Source organism: Polyodon spathula, chromosome 26 (assembly GCF_017654505.1).
Source record: "Polyodon spathula isolate WHYD16114869_AA chromosome 26, ASM1765450v1, whole genome shotgun sequence".
In the NCBI taxonomy this organism is placed as follows: Eukaryota; Metazoa; Chordata; class Actinopteri; order Acipenseriformes; family Polyodontidae; genus Polyodon; species Polyodon spathula.
In genome coordinates, this window is record NC_054559.1 from 1,728,756 (window position 1) to 1,738,922 (window position 10,167).

A 10,167-nucleotide genomic window follows, 5' to 3' on the forward strand; every position below is an offset into this window, starting at 1 on the left:
AACAGCAAGAGAACATTCAAAGAGGAGGTTAAATGTCTAAGAGATACAAATGGCAAAATCATAGAGGAAGAAAAAAAATAAAAATAGCAAATATATTAAATGATTACTTTTCACAAGTTTTTACAAAGGAGGACAACATGCCCTACATGTCATCCAGTTCCTATCCAGTTTTAAATAACTTTAGCATAACTGAGGCAGAAGTGTTAAAGGGACTAGAGCGCTTAAAATAAACAAATCCCCCGGGCCGGATGAGATACTCCCAATAGTACTCAAAGAAATGAAAGAAGTTATTTCCAAACCGCTAACCAAGATCATGCAACAGTCACTTGACACAGGGGTGGTACTGACAGACTGGAAAATTGCAAACGTAATACCGATCCACAAAAAGGGAAACAAAACTGAACCAGGTAACTACAGACCAGTAAGCCTGACTTCTATTATATGCAAACTTATGGAAACTATAATAAGATCCAAAATGGAAAATTACCTATATGGTAACAGGGTTCTGGGAGACAGTCAACATGGTTTTAGAAAAGGGAGATTGTGTCTGACTAACTTGCTTGATTTTTTTGAGGATGCAACATCGATAATGGATAATTGCAAAGCATATGACATGGTTTATTTAGATTTCCAGAAAGCTTTTGACATAGTCCCACATAAAAGATTAATTCTCAAACTGAACGCAGTAGGGATTAAAGGAGACACATGTACATGGATTAGGGAGTGGTTAACATGTAGAAAACAGAAAGTACTGATTAGAGGAGAAACCTCAGAATGGAGTGTGGTAACCAGTGGTGTACCACAGGGATCAGTATTAGGTCCTCTGCTGTTCCTAATCTACATTAATGATTTAGATTCTGGTATAGTAAGCAAACGTGTTAAATTTGCAGATTCTGCTTGATTTAAAACAAGATGACACAAAAATACAAGGAGTGGCAAACACTGTTGCAGCAGCAAACGTCATTCGAAATGATCTGGACAAGATTCAGAACTGGACAGACACATGACAAATGACATTTAATAGAGAAAAGTGTAAGGTACTGCACGCAGGAAATAAAAATGTGCATTATAAATATCATATGGGAGATACTGAAATTAAAGAAGGGCTCTATGAAAAAGACCTGGGAGTTTTTGTTGACTCAGAAATGTCTTCATCTAGACAATGTGGGGAAGCAATAAAAAAGGCCAACAAGATGCTCGGATACATTATGAAAAGTGTTGAATTTAAATCAAGGGAAGTAATGTTAAAACTGTACAATGCATTAGTAAGACCTCATCTTGAATATTGTGTTCAGTTCTGGTCACCTCGCTATAAAAAAGATATTGCTGCTCTAGAAAGAGTGCAAAGAGGAGCGACCAGAATTATTCCGGGTTTAAAAGGCATGTCATATGCAGACAGGCTAAAAGAAATGAATCTGTTCAGTCTTGAACAAAGAAGAATACGCGGCGCCATAATTCAAGCATTCAAAATTCTAAAAGGTATTGACAGTGTCGACCCAAGGGACTTTTTCGACCTGAATAAAGAAACAAGGACCAGGGGTCGCATATGGAGGTTAGACAAAGGGGCATTCAGAACAGAAAATAGGAGGCACTTTTTTACACAGAGAATCGTGAGGGTCTGGAATCAACTCCCCAGTAATGTTGTTGAAGCTGACACCCTGGGATCCTTCAAGAAGCTGCTTGATAAGATTCTGGGATCAGTAAGCTACTAACAACCAAACGAGCAAGATGGGCCGAATGGCCTCCTCTCGTTTGTAAACTTTCTTATGTTCTTATATAGTATGACTGATTGTCTGTTTCTAATTTTGACTTGCAGAGCCATGTTTACTGGGGGGATGCGAGAGTCTTATCAAGACACTATTGAGCTGAAAGGTGTGTCAGCAAGAGGACTGAAGCACATTGTTGAATTTGCGTACAGCGCTGAAGTAACGTTAGACCTGGATTGCATCCATGATGTGCTGGGGGCAGCCGTGTTCCTGCAGATGCTGCCGGTTGTTGAGCTCTGTGAGGAGTTCCTCAAATCGGCTAAGAGCGTGGAGACCTGTTTAAACATCGGACAGTTGGCTACCACCTTCAGCCTTTCTTCCCTGAAGGAGTCTGTGGACACCTTCACTTTCCGGCATTTCCACCAGATTGCCGAGGAGGACGACTTCCTTCACATTCCACTAGAGAGGCTGGTCTTTTTCCTTCAAAGCAACAAACTGAAAAACTGCAATGAGATCAACCTTTTCCATGCTGCAATCCGCTGGCTACAGCACAAGGAGTCCAGGCGCACAAGTGCCAGCCAGGTCCTGTGCCACATCCACTTTCCGCTAATGAAATCCTCAGAGCTGGTGGACAGCGTCCAGACCGTTGATATCATGGTGGAAGATGTCTTATGCAGACAGTACCTCTTAGAGGCCTTTAACTACCAGATCCTGCCTTTCCGCCTGCATGAGATGCAGTCGCCTCGGACGATAATCCGATCGGATGTTGTGTCTCTCATAACATTCGGTGGCACCCCTTACACAGACAATGACAGGACTGTAAGCAGCAAAGTTTACTATCTCCCCAACATCGGTGCCAGGCAGTTTAAAGAGCTGACTGAAATGGATACCTGCTGCAGTCTACGTTGTCGGAGGGCAGCAATTACAGTACCGTAGCGGGGAAGGCGCGGTGGACATTTGTTACCGCTATGATCCTCACTTGAACCGATGGCTCTGGATACAGTCGATGCAGGAAAGCAGAATACAGTTCCAGCTGAACATCTTGCAAGGCCAGCTTTATGCCACAGGAGGGCGTAATCGGTCCGGAAGCTTATCCTCAGTGGAATGCTACTGCTCCAAAAAGAACGAGTGGACATACGTTGATTCTCTAAAGCGGAGGATTTGGGGACATGCTGGCGCCCCTTGTGGGGGAAAGCTGTATATTTCCAGTGGATACGGCGTCTCTGTAGAAGATAAAAAGACTCTTCATTGGTACGACCCTGCGGCAGACCAGTGGGAGTTTAAAGCCCCGATGAATGAACCGAGAGTACTGCACGCAATGGTTGGGACCAATGGCCGGGTCTATGCACTGGGAGGCAGAATAGATCATGTTGACCGCTGCTTCGATGTTTTAGCTGTGGAATATTACATTCCCGACACGGATCAGTAGACTACTGTAAGCCCTATGCGAGCTATCCAGTCGGAGGCTGGATGCTGCTTGTTGGATAAGAAGATCTATGTTGTTGGGGGCTACAACTGGCATTTAAATAATGTGACTAGCATTGTACAAGTTTATAATAGTGAGACAGATGAATGGGAACGAGACTTGCATTTTCTTGAAACCTTTGCCGGAGTAGGATGTGTGCCAGTTATACTCCCACAGATGACCACTCAGTGATAACCATGCCAGAGAAACCAGTGAAATAATAGCATGTTATTTGTTGATATAATAAATACAGTGAATATATAAACTCAGTAAAGACGCATTTTGAGGAAAGCTGTTGATTTTGCACATTTTAGAGGATTTTTGATAGTGTTTTAAATTAATCAGTGTATATACATATATGTGCATGTGTCTTAGAAAGTGTAACTTTTTATAATTAAATATAATAGTCTAGGTATTGTATTTTGAAATAGATTATATTGATTTAACTGATCTCCTTCAAGGTAGATCCATAGATTGCAATTAGCAACCTATTTGGCAATTTATTTATTTTTTATTTTCCTTAGCTTTTTATATTTGTAGTCATTCTGAGTTTTTTTTCATATGACCGGGTTGCTTGAACTGTTTTGAAAATCAATCACCACTTTATTTAACCAGATAAGTCAGCTGAGTTTAAACTCTGATTTTTCAATTACTCTTACAGCTGCAATGCAAAAATGACAAAGTACTGTATTTTATACAACTGGTGGTAGTAAAGTACAGACTCTGTGCACAACGGATATCCGCCAGCATTGAGTCTACATTCTGACATCAGCAAACAAGAATTTGAAAGACTGTCTGCCAAAAGCAGTTGAGAACAATTCATTTCATAAATGTATTAGATCCCAATTGATGATGAGAGAAAGGCCATTATATACTGAAGGTACCCAGGTGTGTTCTACCAGCTAATGAACTTGTACCAGGTTTGAGTAATATGGGGGGTGGGGGGGGGCAATTCAAAGACTGTATAAAAAGTTCTGCAGAGTGTATTATTGGATAATTGCAAAGTGATATAAAACAAAACTTGAAGTCACTGGAACTTGGAATGTTTCTTGCACTACCTCATTCTGGCTATTCTGTCAATTAACCCCGTAAGCCGTGTGGTAGATGACTGCGACTGGAGTTATGTGTCCCAAGCCATAGGCGAGGGCGCTAACGAAAGTCAAGACCAGCGTCAGAAAGTATGTTTTAAGTAGCTTTTTATGTTATCAGATTAGTTGTAGATTAGAATGTTAAGGGAAAAAGCCTGTATTTATGCGCGGATTGATTTTAAAATGTAATTCGCATTTAAGCACTTCAACGTTCCAGCGGGTATCTATGCAAAATAGAAGCCGGCTAGATCTGGAAGCTGATTGGCTGTTCGCACAGCCAATGATTGGCTGTTCGTTTTCTAATCAGAATGATTGCATCTTACTGTACTCTGCAGGTGTGCTTGTGTGATTTTGACTCGGGTTTTCTCAGTTTATAGAACCCACCTTCTTTCTTCAACTCTCAGGGCAATAGTTTCTACTATGCACCTCGACAGTCAGCGTCTGTGCTGGCAAAATATCAGCACACGTAGAAGTCCTATAATTCCTATTCTATACTGTCCATTTCAAGTGCATTGAAAAGAGGGAAAAGGTTGATGAAGAGAATACCGCTAAGAGGCACTGTCTTGATGGCTTTGCAGTTGAATGGCATTCTGAGAGGTGGCTCGGGTATGATTTTTTTTTTTTTTTTAAATCACAAGAAAACAGTATGGTAAAACTTGAAAGTGGCACAGTTGGTGTTTTATGTTTAAAAATTAAAAGCATACCCTTTTATTTCCTCTTGAAATTTTACAGTTTCCAATGATTGTTCATTTGAATGCTATTTTGTGATATCTGTGCTTTTGAAAAACACTTTTTACTTGTTCACAATGTATTCACAATTAGTCTTAGTGGTTCTGTTTCAATATGTTTTTTTAATTTATTTTTTATCTCTTTTTCTGTAATCTGACTTTACAATGCCATTTCTGATTAGGCTTCCTTATTCCATGTGGTAATGTGTCCTTTCCACAGTATCACAAAAATGATGATAACTCAGTATTGGAGGAGCAACAGAACCCAGAACTGCTCAGAATTATTGCAAACAATAGTAAGGGTAATGAAAAAATGCATTCAGAATTACATTTGAAACTACTTACAGTTAGCAGTATAAGAAAGACATTGCAGTCAACTCCATAAGCATTAAACTTTGAATTAAATACAGCTGGATAATAGTTAAAGCATTTTTAAATGAAATACAATTTTAATGTATTTTTCCATTGCAGGTAAAGCTTTAGAAATCCCTTTTCTCTCTCTTTCAATAAATGACTTCATGTTTAAGTGAAGAAGACTTTAAATACATATTGAGGACATAATGACTACCTTTACACAAGACAGAAGTGTGTGTAAACCATACACTTATGCTAACATCTGACATCTTGACAGGCATACTTTGGTAAATGCTTAACATTTAAGTTAGCATTTCAGAACTTAACAGCACTTTTCTAAACTGCAACTGCATCAAGTGTTCTTCTGTTTTGCTGGCAATGCACAGCAGTGTGCTAGATGGCGCTGGTGCTTGCTAATAGAGACACTGGCTGATGTAGCCTACACTCGATACTTTGTCTACAGCAGGAAACTAGTACAGCTGGTCAGTTTTGTTTTTTAAAGTTTATACCTTTTTTAAAGTTTAAACATTTAAATGTGCTTTAATCCTTCTGTTAAACAGTAACTAATGCCCTCAGTTCAGGTCATATGTTTGCATTTCTGTTAAATCCAGCAGAATGATTTATCTCTGGTTCCAGTACACACAATCCCTCTGCTTGGGTCTGTTCCTAAAGGCTTGTTTCTTGATTCTGCGTGCCGATGTCAAGCTGTCCTTTGGTAGCAGTGTCCTTGCAGCAGCATGTTTGATCACTGGGTTTAATTTCACAGGATTTGTGCTATAAACACTAGTTCAGCATGTTAGGATTTTATGTGATGCATACAATCATTCTAAGTTGATCCAGTACTGAGTATCATTTTCTATGCCTATGTGGTTTTGAGCTTGCCTGTAGAAACCTAACTGCTTTCTAGGCTCAATCCATGGGGGAAATAGTCTTAAATCTGTGAATCTCAGAACTGTCTGTGTTCTTGGAACGTTCATCTATAACTCACAATGGAAAACAAAAAACAATTGGAAACCAAATACCATAAATGATAGATGGGAGGGGGTATTCATTCTGTACACCCGTTTTACTCTGCTGTTAAAGCTGTATGTCCTGTAAACAGTAAGCATAAACTGCAGTTTTATGCATCAAGATTTTGTCACATGTTCTAGCAAAAATGTATTTTGACTTGTTGATATGTTGATACAAGGTTAAAGAAAGCTCCAGTTTCCATGCCTTACTTTCAAGTGCTGCACTTCCTAGGTAATTTCAACTCACCAGTGTCTTTTTATGGGAAGCAACTGTTGGTTAATGACAGGAAAGAAGGCTAACTGGACAATTTCACAAGTTACTAAGGCACTGAGACCTCAAAGTAAGGCATGCAAACAGCTAGTTATGGTACTAGATCTAATTTTACCAGTCTGTAGTTCTGGTAACTCCTGAATTGGAAGGCATTCTTGTTGGTTGTAGTTTTTTTTTTTTTGATGGTTTTGTTTTTTTTTTTGTGTGGAGTTTGTAAATCTGTCCAGTCTTGTGTTTGGGAAAGTAACAGTATAATAAGTATATTTGTTATTTATATTTGATTCATATTTTAATAGAGGTATGGATGCATACATTGCTTTAAAGTAAATTAAGATTATTTTTATTAATAGCTTCAGATAACAATGGTTTGGTCTGTTTACGGTGTCTGTAATTGTTAGAGGTTTCTATTGCAGTTACTCATAGGTGTTTTTTTTTTTTTTGGTAAGTCTGTGTTAAGGTGCTTTGACTATGAGGTCAGGAGCTGCTCTTCAGTTCTCTTTGCCTGCACAGACTTATAATCAGCTACTGCACAGCTGTGTACTTCCAGCAGCACCAAACAAAACTGTGGAAGATCACTATATGGTACTGGCTTTTCTATAAAGACATTTTGGCTGATCTAGTGTGGGATTTGAGTAAGTTCAATTTGAACTGCTCAAACTGCAAGCATCATAAATATCATGCTATAAAGAATTACATTTAGAAGTTACTTGTTTTAGGAGACATTACTAAAAGTTGAATGCGACTTCTAATTGTTGTGTGGAATCATTCATATTTGTTAGTTTGTTATTTTGTATAGCGAAACATACATAGTTTAAGAATACATTAAGAATTATGTTATTTTTAACAAATGCTTTGACATATATTGGGTTCATAAAATAAATTATCAATTATAAACATTCATTATATAGGTCTCAAATGTGTATATATGAAAGAAATGCATGCTATAGCAAAAATGTATTTTGGTTTTAAACCATGACATGTATCTAGTACTACACAAGGTTAAAGAAACATCTGTTTGCAAGTTGTGTTTTTAGACTCTTGTTCCTGCCAACTAGGAGCTGTGGTTCACAGAGTGTAGTGCAATTACTTTAAAACACAATGCAAGTCACATGATTCGAGTGGAATGGGTCTGTACTAAACTGTATTACTTTAAGGAAGTCCTATAACTGTTTCACTTCAAAGCATGTTACTGGCTGAAAGGGTGTCAGTTAGTGAGGGAATCAGCTGGTTGGATAATGGCAGGAGAGAAGGTGTGAAGGAGTGGAGACAATTGCACTCTTCATGTAGGAAGATGTGTTTGTGGAGTGGTCCTGGGTTCTGTTGATCCAATATTGAGTTATTATCATTTAGTTTCTACCTGCCTCTGAGCTTGCTTGGAGAATCCTAACTGTACAAAGTAGAACAATTACATAAAATGAAAGTATACAAAGTGTTTAAATGAATAGTATAAATGTATATATTTCGTCTGTATGCAATAGTAGTATTTCTTACACTCCATTGGACATGAAAGGGATTGTATCTAATAAAATAATTCTGTAAATCTTACCTGTTGTGCACTTACATTTGTAATAGATGTCTTCAATGTCCAATTTTGAAATTAACACGTGGTATTGTAAATATGGGTTTATTTTACAGTACTACACTTTGTTAAAGAAACCTGTGTTTTATATGAATGCTTTCAGGTAGTGTAACTTGCTTGGTCTCTAGGAGGTTGGCATTGTCTTAAGTCCTTCACTGGCTTCTTGTCATCATTAGTAATGGCTCCTAAAACAAGTAGCTTCTAAATGTAATTCTTTATAGCATGATATTTATGATGGGGATATTTATGATGGTCTGGAATCAACTCCCCAGTAATGTTGTTGACGCTGACACCCTGGGATCCTTCAAGAAGCTGCTTGATGAGATTTTGGGATCAATAAGCTACTAACAACCAAACGAGCAAGATGGGCCGAATGGCCTCCTCTCGTTTGTAAACTTTCTTATGTTCTTATGTTCTTTCCTGACAATAACCAGTCAGCCAGTGACATGACCCAGAAGACCCTGCTGGAGTGATCAATGAAGTAAAGCAGCAACAGACTTCCAGAAGGGTAAGGCACGAAAAGTGAGAACTTGGTGTAGTACAAGATGTTTTTTAAAATTAAAATACATGGGTTTCTGCAAATGCAAAATAGGTAAGATTTACTTTGGCAGCTACCATTTTTCTTTTAATTAACTGTTCTGTTTTAAAAAGGTATATCACTTCTACTTTATTTATGGTTCTGTTCAGTTGACCATTGTCAACCCCTTTTCTTGTGCCTGCTTGGTTTTTGTATTGTTGTCAGTTCCTTTTCTTTTGTATTTGGTTCAAGTTTATTGCTAAATAAAGTTGCATGATTAGTTATTTTTTGACATCCTGGGTACAAACCAGTAAACCCTGTTTGCTTTATGCTAGCTATAACATTCAGATCTAATTTCTGCCTAAACGGTGCACACCATGTGTTCTACTTCTAGTAAATTAATGTGTGTGTGTGTTATATATATATATATATATATATATATAATATAATATATATATATATATATATATATATATATATATATATATATAAATTACACACACACACACTGCCTAGCCTCTTTTTTGGGGACCTGTACCTAATATCAGGTTGGGCCTTCATTTGTCCTGATCAAAGCCTTGGCACAATGTGACTCCACAGGTGTTGGATGTATCCAGGGATCCAATCAGTATTAATGTTTCACGCAATCGGTGCAGTGAGGTAGATGACGTTTTAAAATGAAAAAAACTTCCACATGAAGTTGCTATAACGTGTTTCTTTCAATTCTAGACATTTGAAACATGACAAGATTATTAGAGTTCGGATAACTTATAAAACAATTTGATTCCAACACATCCAGTAATGTGGTTATTTTCACAAGCTGTCGATTCTGAATCGCACAGCATTTCAAATACATGAAATGATCAATTAACAGCATTTGTACTAATTGCACTTGTGTATGTTCCATTTCAAAGTTTATGTTTCAGTTGCTCACAAAACACACAATACATCTTAATTGAAACATGACTGTTGATTGTGCACCGGGTTGCAGGGGCTTTCCTACTTAATGTGGTAATTTTCAATGTGCTCTTTGCTTCTGACCAGATCAAATGCAGCCGATGCAGAGGCTAAGTGGATTATGTATTCTAGAACAGCTGCAGTTCAAACATTGTTGAAATCCCTGTGCCAGATAACCTGGTGATGTCCTCTGCTGCACCGACACAACGCACATTTCCTCCCCATCTGCTATGGGCATGATTGCTATTTTGCCTTGTGCTTGCCGTAGTTTGTTGTTTTTCTTGAGGATTTTTTATTAAATTCTAATCTTGGCACTGTCCTGACATAAAAACATGTTCCTCTTTATATTTGAAAGAACAAGTAGGTTCTGTAATGGATGCTATTACAGACAAGTAATAAATTAAATTAGGTTGCCTAAATAGCTGTGCATTGCTGTATGTTTCACAGGGCTGTTGGCAGGCTGCCAGACTAGGTTAGGATTTCACTGCACTC

At 38.0% G+C, this 10,167-nt stretch overlaps 1 pseudogene; it reads left to right on the top strand.

Annotated features, from left to right (window-relative positions):
- Positions 1-1,820: 1,820 nt before the first annotated feature.
- On the top strand, positions 1,821-3,363 carry LOC121300684 (annotated as a pseudogene).
- The last annotated feature ends 6,804 nt before the right edge of the window (positions 3,364-10,167 follow it).